Consider the following 9,079-nt stretch of genomic DNA (forward strand, 5'->3'; position numbering starts at 1 on the left):
GTTGATGGTCTTATATATTTTTGATAATTTTATTAAGTGGGGAGTGTTTCTGGGTGTGTTCAGAGACATGCAAAGGAAAAGTGTTTACCTTAGATTAGTGACGGAAACCACAGCCATTAAATTTCCGTTAACGAACAAACAGAAAGATGCTTAATATGAATGCAAAAAGGAACGCAAGGGAGGATATTTCACAGGAACCATCGAAAATAATTCATTCAACAGTCAAAGAAGTTCCAGCTTAAGTAACATAGAATTTAACTACCGATCTAATATTGTTGTTGTTTAGTTAACTGTCCGAAGACAGGTCTGAACCTCACAAGTGATACAAAAAGCACCACTTATGAGGCAACTAGGCCAGGAGATAATGGGGTAGAGTGGCCAGTTCCTTTCCCCCTCCAGTGCATATATCGCTACATGTTACACTAATCAGTAGGCTCCGTAATCCAGCTACCTATAAACTGGAATGAAGTTGCCTGATTTGAGTATATGTAGCGTCACAGCGCAGATACAGGTACGTTTATATACGAAATAGTTACGCATCTCTACTCTCTTCGTCTAGAAAGTCAAAACTCGGACGCAGTCATAGTGAGCAGTCTTATCGATCACTGCTCTTACTAGTCGTATTATTTAAATAACTACATCTTTGTGGCTGATTGAAAGTTCATTGCAGAGGTAAAAATGTCTTAGGTAAGACGCTCAAGCGTGTAATATTGCAAGGCATAGTTGAGGATGTTTGAACTAATATTTTCACTGTCAATATAGCCAACATTACATATAAATTGTGTGAAATAAACGTAAAAGTTACAAAAACAGTGCACTGAAAGACACTGCAATACCAAAAGGCATACAAAATGTGTTGAACGTAATCCAAAAAACTGTACGGTACCACCAAAATCTGAAAATTATGAAGATATTAACTCGAGCGACATTTAGCATGGATTTGTGTAGTCTACCATGATGTTCAGTGCCAACATCCCAATTAATAAATTAAATAATCTACATTTTAAGGAATTTATAGAAAAGTACACAGAAAATGAGTGTGTTTTCAGTGATGAGCGACATGCAATATCCTAATGAAAAACGAAAAAATATTAGACAATAAGAATATCTTGTACTATTGTGCTATTGAAAGAATTTCTTGTAATATGAAATCATTTCAAATTCCGTAACTTACGAATGCACGTTATTATTCACTGCAAAGATCACGTCGAAAATGAACATCACGGTTCAAGCATGTGTTTACTAGCATAGCTTCAGAATGTCGGCAGTTGACTGTACTCCACGGACAGCGACGACTTGTTTGTTTATATCCTTATCCGTTGCATTACCTGTGTTCGACGTACTATATACCCAATGTGTCTTTAACTTCAGTCTTTAGGTAGCTGGAATACGAACCTACTAATCAGACTTCAGATGCATTTTTTTATTTTAGTAGGTTATTTTACGACGCTTTATCAACAGCTTTGGTTATTTAGCGTCTGAATGAGATGAAGGTGATAATGCCGGTGAAATGAGTCCGGGGTCCAACACCCAGCATTTGCTCATATTGGGTTGAGGGAAAACCCCGGAAAAAATCTCAACCAGGTAACTTGTCCCGACCGGGAATCGAACCCGGACCACCTGGTTTCGCGGCTAGACGTGCTAACCGTTACTCCACAGGCGTGGACCTTCAGAGGGATACAAATAATAATTGTTCTTCCTCTGACATATATCGTCAAGTGAGATGTACTGCCTGATAATAGATGTACATATCAGCCAGAACCTCAATCAGAGGACTGATCTAATACAGTATTATTATTCCGGAATCTACAAACTTCGGTTAAGCTTATGTATAACCAAGTGTTGGTTTTAATTTTCCCAAATTCTAGAGTTATGATAGTTCATAGTGCCAAAAATGTGAAGAAAAAAAACGGAAGCAATCAGGGAACACAACATAACATAAATTCTTCGTAATGACTCATTATCTATCCGTTGCAACGTTTCCTCCCAGATCATATATAACTAATTGATCAGCCTTATGGGCTTTGAAGACGTCAACTTTTAACATTTTCACTATGCTGCCACCTAGCGACTGCAGAAAAAGTCACGTTATAACCAGAGCTAGAAAGTTGGTATCAAAACTGTTACGTTATGTGAGCTTGGATTATATGAAAAATAGTAGCGCAGCTCTCAATGTCAGTGAACCAGAACGACAAACATGTACAGCCGAGTGGTAACCAAACATGTGTTCCAATCGTCCACGGCCTCAGAATAAAAAATAATAAACGAATAATATATAAAAAACAATAATATGAATTATAAACTTCGTAACTCCCAATCTAAAATAATTACCCATACGTATAAAAATAACATACAAAGTACTATAAAATAAACTATGATTCTAGCCTCATTATAACAAATAAGTAAATAACAATGAACATTTTCATTTTATCAAAATAGATAGTCCTTTCATGTTCAGAAAAAAAAAACAATATTTGTACTCTGAAAATATTCGTTCTACGTCACAGGACGTTACTGGAGCAAATATGAAATAGGCCTATAATACACTATATCTTACTATTATCAGGTGAACAACTACTCTGTGAATCTAATAGTGTATCTCGTATGTGGCACATAATATTAAACCCATAATTGTTTTCAAGAAAATTTTTCATTTCTATTGTAATGACAGTTATAGGAACTGTAGGAACTTCATATCGTAATTCCGATGTTGAACTTGGACTGTAACGCAACCGGATGCATAGCAGCACGAGACGTCAACATTTAACGAAGAATAATCCGGGGAAGAATAAACGTCTTACACACTCCTGTTTGCATAATTATTTAATAAAAGACGAGTTTACGTTTTTGGAATAATGCATAATATTAACATTACGTAAATAATACAATAATAACAGAATAGCTCACTTTGTTCAGAACCTAAAATATTAACATAAATTGACAATATTCTTCAAACTATTCACGACTGTACACAGCTCCACAGAATGATACTATGCGGTGTTTATGTGAACTACGTACCGTCTGTAGCGAGCGGGAGCAGGGCGAGGAGCTGGTGACATCTATACTCCTCGCTGTACTCAACTTGAATCTACTGTTTTGGTACGAACTTCCTACCTATGGTTATAACTACAGACCGGATTTTAAAGGGAATGAAATAATTAATTACGATGTTCAAAACTATCTTCCACCGACCAAATTATGTGATTTTGACTTCCCTTTTTTCCTCTTTTTCAGTCCATATTCTCTTTTTTCTCCTTTTTAAAAAATATCTCTTATTTTGGTCCTTTTTTGACAGAATATCGCAAACATTTAGATAATTTTCTTATATATTTTTTTGATAGGCCTATAACTTCCCGAGCAAGCGAAAATAAATATCGTTCTTCTTCTGATTCCAGACATTGAAAAACTAATAAAATTTAGAGTTCAGGATAAAAATAAAATTTTCACCTCTGGTTTCAGTTGATGTTGAGCGGTCATTTTCTGTTTATAAAGACATTTTGGATTCAAAGAGGCAGAATCATATTGAAACATATTAAAATGTTGAATGTGAACAAATACAACACGTTTCTTATGTTGTGAAACGATGAATATAAGCTTGTGTGTGCTATGTGTATCCATGAATGTGCTGAAGTGTGTTTTCAATTAAAATAGCACCATTTTGAGGGAGTAATATAGTCATTTTTGAAGTCCTTTTTTGACCATATCAAATACAACACTTTCCTTATGTTGTGAAGAGATAAATGTAAGATTGTGTGTGCTATGTGTATCCATGAATGTGCTGAAGTGTGTTTTCAATTAAAATAGCACCATTTTGAGGGAGTAATATAGTCATTTTTGAAGTCCTTTTTTGACCATATCAAATACAACACTTTCCTTATGTTGTGAAGAGATAAATGTAAGATTGTGTGTGCCATGTATATCCATGAGTGTGCCGAAGTGTGTTTTGGGGAGTAATACAGTCATTTTTCAAGTCCCTTTTTTTTGGTATATTTTGGTATATATTTTTAACGAAAATAATCTGCCCTCAATGAGGGTGACCATAAAGATCCAGAATAAAAGCACTACAGAATAATTTAGAAAGACAGGAATTGTTTAGTAAACAATTCAGAGAAATGCAAACTCAACACAATCATCAATGGCCAAAATATAAATGGTAATGTAATATTTGGATTGAATCCTTAAGAATATCCAACAAAATTTTTTGAATTTAAAAAAATCGGAGTCCGAGTGCTTTTAAAATATCACATGTGAATTTAGGAAGTGTGCCACGTGCACCAAACAAAAGACCAGAAACACTCCACTGACTGGTGACTTAGGTAAGGGATGCAGGACTCATAGATGGATTTCTTCTCCTCATCAACGTGTTGTGCCTGCAGGGCATCCCTCTCAAACCGGATTGTAGGATGAAGAATTATTCCCTTAGATTGAGTCCTGTGGATGGCTACAATATCTGCTCTGCTATTCGAATCTAAGGATGAAACGCAGTGGATCTCCTCGTATACTTCCCATCCACGACGCTTGAGGACATCAGCAATACCGGTCCTGGCCTTATGGTGTCGATTGTTGCGCAGCAGCTCCGTTTTTCGACTTTCCCTTTTTTTTTGTCCTGTTTTGATGAAAAATTTTCCCCTTAAAAATCCGGTCTCCACTTATAACTCCTATTTAAATTGCTTTGAGCAACTGTACTTCATCTAGCGGTCGTTACCAATCAACAGTGGCGATCCTGGTGGTTATTCTCTTCCACATGTTACAGTTTTTAACATGGGGATGGTCAATCTGTTATACTGTGAGCAGGGATTTCCTGAATACACACAATACGTAATAGAAAATCCAATAATGAAAATAATAGACAGTACGAAAACAATTCAAAATATCAAAATTAGATACTTTAAGTAACTTCAGAAATGAAGACGTTTGTTTTGCAAAGAATCCTTTGCGAAATATGTGATTTTTATCGGTAGTCTATGCCTAATAATTTTGCCGGACACGCTGTAGTATCTTATCTGTGAATGTGTTTGTTTCTCTAAACTGTAAACTAAGGAAGGAGGAAAGATAAGCGACATATTTTCAAGTAAAACAATGTAGCTATTTATTGTCAGCAACGCTATCTCAGCATTGTCTAATAATCTTTGCAACTATCAATAGCGAATGCTGTGTGAGGCGTACTTCTGATAGCGTTGAGATGACTGGCAGAGAATCACTGGCGAATGTTCCAACCAAGCTATTCACGGTACTCTTGCTCAGTAATTTTAGAAAATAAATAATCTTTGTGCGAGATCGTGCTTGTTTTCCGCACAGAACCAATATGCGGTAAGTGTGAAATACCACATTCAGTATTCCCAACGTAACACACATATCAATTTCCCTCTTCTTACCGCTTAAGCGCGACATTCATTTTACTGCTTTAGGCTTTTAGCATATTGTTTTTAGAGACATTTAACATAGTAATAATTATAAATTGGAAACTTACCACTGCAATTTCACCTAAATTGCAATGTTAATTATTGTTTTTAAATATTTGCAAAGATTAAGTCAAGTCTACTACTCCACGAAACTTATTGCATTCCTGATACAAGTAACATTAAGGAAGCCGTGAAAAAATCAACGAGATTCCAGATGCCGATGTTATTACTGCAATATGTTATATAAATAATTGTTAAAATATTAAAATGAAAAATAAATCATTACATAACCTTACCGTTTGTTTTAAGTTCGCATTTATAGACTGGGGGGGGGGGGGAAAGACAGACGTATATCACGGCCTGCTGGAGTATAGTAAACACAGAAAACATTTTACAGCAACAATGTTGAAGAAAGATATTTTGGTGTTCCGAAGTTGGCGTCATTAAACAGAATCCAACATGGAGATTTCATTGCAACTAATTAAAAATTCGTCTTTCAGGTATGTAATAAACGATCTTCGCACAAAATAATGTACGATACACGAGCGGTATGTTTGTTTTCTTGTTCTCGGAAATTAAAAAAGCTCAACTACGTTTCGCTTTTTCAATCTTTTGCTCGAACATGAAAACGTCAACATACCGCTCTTGTAACGTATATTACTATTATTCCTAAATACTTACTAAATAAGCGAATACACATTTTATTCACATTTCTGAAGGGGAATGTCGGACATTATACTATAATTGGAATTATATAGAACTCGTCCTCTGCTCGGGAATGGGTTTGAATCCCGCTAGGAATTTTTTTTTGAGTGGAATGTTTTTCTGCGCACCGCTCGAGAAGGATTTAACAAGGATTACAGTATTCCCTATATAGGAGTTATTTCAATGCAACCCGCAGTGCGTTTTTAGCTAACGATCTTTCTTGGTTCATTCATGGCCCAGGTTGTGCTACTGCTACAACAATGATCAGTCTAAGCTTTTTAATTTGAAGGATCCATCCTCATTTGTTTTTATATTTTAAGAGTTTTTTTCACATGTCTTCTCCATATAACGTGATATTGGCCAGGGTTCGATTCCCGGTCGGGTTGAATTTCCTGGTTGAGGTTTTTCAGAGTTTTTCCTCAACCGTAAGGCAAATGACAGGAAATTCGGGCCACGAGATCCCTGAAAATCACCGACCTCATTCATCACCGAAATCATATTCATAACAAATCAGTAACATATGAGCCGTTCAGAGCAAGAGTGGTGTAAGTCAAAATTGGGTAATGAGGTTTAAAGTAAAAATTCTGTAAAATACAGTGCGAAGTAGCAATTAATATGTCCTTCTTGCTATCCACTGACTACTAATAGTTTAAATAAATTGAATATTAATTGCAACTTTGCGCTGTATTTTACAGAATGTTTACTTTAACCCTCATTACTTATTTTTGACTTACACCACTTCTGCTCTGAACGGCTCATATATACAGTCGCCATCTAGTTCACAACAATAGAACTAGTCTCAACAATAGTACACAGGCCTTCGGATTTCAAACAAAAGATTAACTCGCGATATGACCAAAGATGTTAAAGCGAGTATAAATAACAGCGAGAGGGGAGGGGGGGGGGAAATGTGATATTTTCATTCTGAGACTTTTATGTAGTATTACATTATGTTAAGAAGTTTTTACTGAGAACAAGTTTCAAGCCCCCAACTTACAGGACCAGGGCACCTCTCTTTGTCTGAAATGTGGCCTCTTAAAGAAAAGACTAGAGAAAAACTTTGAGTTGTTGAAATGAACTACATGAGAAGGTGTTTACAACTAACACGAAGAGACAGAATATGAAATGATCAAGTTTGGACAAGAACGAGGGTGAAAGCTGGTCCACAATAAACCAGGAACGCGAACGACAACGAGAACGGGAACGTAAATATTGTTGAAATAAATGTATTTAAATGTTAGCATTAACAATTAACTATTGTGAATGCTTACATTTAAATACATTTATTTTAGCATTATTTCCGTTCTCGTTGTCGTTTCCGGTTTATTCTGAACCAGCCTTCGCATGTTCAAGATACTATACTTTTTTTTTTAAGATGGGACATGACAGGAGCGTTGCGATCGGAAAAACAGCTGAATGTCACAGCGTGGTAGGCCTGTTGCTATGGTAACAACGGCTGAGTTGCCAAACTTACAGTTTCCACGTGGCCAGTGCTTAATAGCTCTCTTGGCGACATTTATTGTGCACACAATGTTTGTATTGGTACGTTTCGTCTTTGATTCTCTGTCGATTTTTGTATTGTTTTCTTACCTTCGCGTCAATTGTCAATGAATGTTTTAACGTCAGCCATCTTAACGTCAATTGCTAGCTTCCATCAACTGGTAGCATGGTAGTCCATATTGGCAACATAGCACTGTAGTTCCAAGCTTAACTGTCATGTCCCATCTTTCAAAAAAAAAAAAGTATAGAAAATAAAGCTATGAAATGGTATGGACATATCCAACGGCTACCGATATAGATAACAAAATAAAATTATAAAATGATCCCCAGCAAGGAAAAGGAAAAGAGGCACGCGGACTTTGGAGTGGGAAGTATAAATGGGTTAAAGGGACCTGATGTCTGGTGATTGGAACGACCGAGATCTGTGAAGACTGAAAACGACGAGCTCCTAAGAGGAGAAATGCCGAAGAAGAAGAAGAGTTTTTTTGTGGCGCTACAGCCTTTTAAGGGCCCAGACCGACCAGTCGGCTAATAGAATATTTAGAAGTTCAATTCATGTAGCAATCTGGTCACATAATATACACGTACACGTAGTATACGAAAGAGATTGTACTGAATTTCGGAGTTTGTTAGAAACGATGAATGAAAAAGAAATCATGTCACTGTTCCTTGCTACAAAATATACGACCAAATAGCTTCATGATGCCAACAGAACTAATCTAGTAGGTTGTGATCCGAAACGAGAACGGCAAAGTTAAAACTTCGCCAATTTTCACGTTCCCGTTCCCGGGCTCCGGCAAGTGAAAGTTCACATTTAAATATATTTATTTTAACAATTTTTTTTTCGTTCTCGTTGCTGTTTCCGTTTCCGGTTTATTGTCGACCAGGCCTTATATTTATCATTATCGACATTTAAAATTATATTCAATTTTGAATAGTTGATTAAATGACGATCTTACTCGTGTTAATTGTGTCACACAATTAACACGAGTAAGATCGCCATTTAATCAACTATTTATATTCAAGTGTTAAAAGTAGTGTACGAAAGATTCAACATGGATTCAATTTTATTTGCGGTGTATCATTTCCTCTTTTTTTCTTATCTACTGTACTTTCATTTGAATATTGATTATTCAAATTTTTTTGTCTTCGTTTGGATTAAATTTTCGTGGATCGGTATTAATGTTGAGGGGACAGCATATTTTAATGGTCAGAGGCGGGAAAACTTTTTAATGTAGCCCTGTCGCAACCAGTGACGGCTGAAGCCGCTTTGAGTAGTGCTAGAACATGCAAGTCAGAAGTGAAAAGTAACGATAATGTATCGTTTTATATCGTGAATATTTTAATGTAATAATAATAATAATAATAATAATAATAATAATAATAATAATAATAGACCTAGTAATAAATTAATATAATAAATTCACGGAACTTTGAAGTTTTCTAAACTGTTCTATATTTGAATTCTATTT

This window comes from Periplaneta americana, chromosome 2 (assembly GCF_040183065.1).
Source record: "Periplaneta americana isolate PAMFEO1 chromosome 2, P.americana_PAMFEO1_priV1, whole genome shotgun sequence".
In the NCBI taxonomy this organism is placed as follows: Eukaryota; Metazoa; Arthropoda; class Insecta; order Blattodea; family Blattidae; genus Periplaneta; species Periplaneta americana.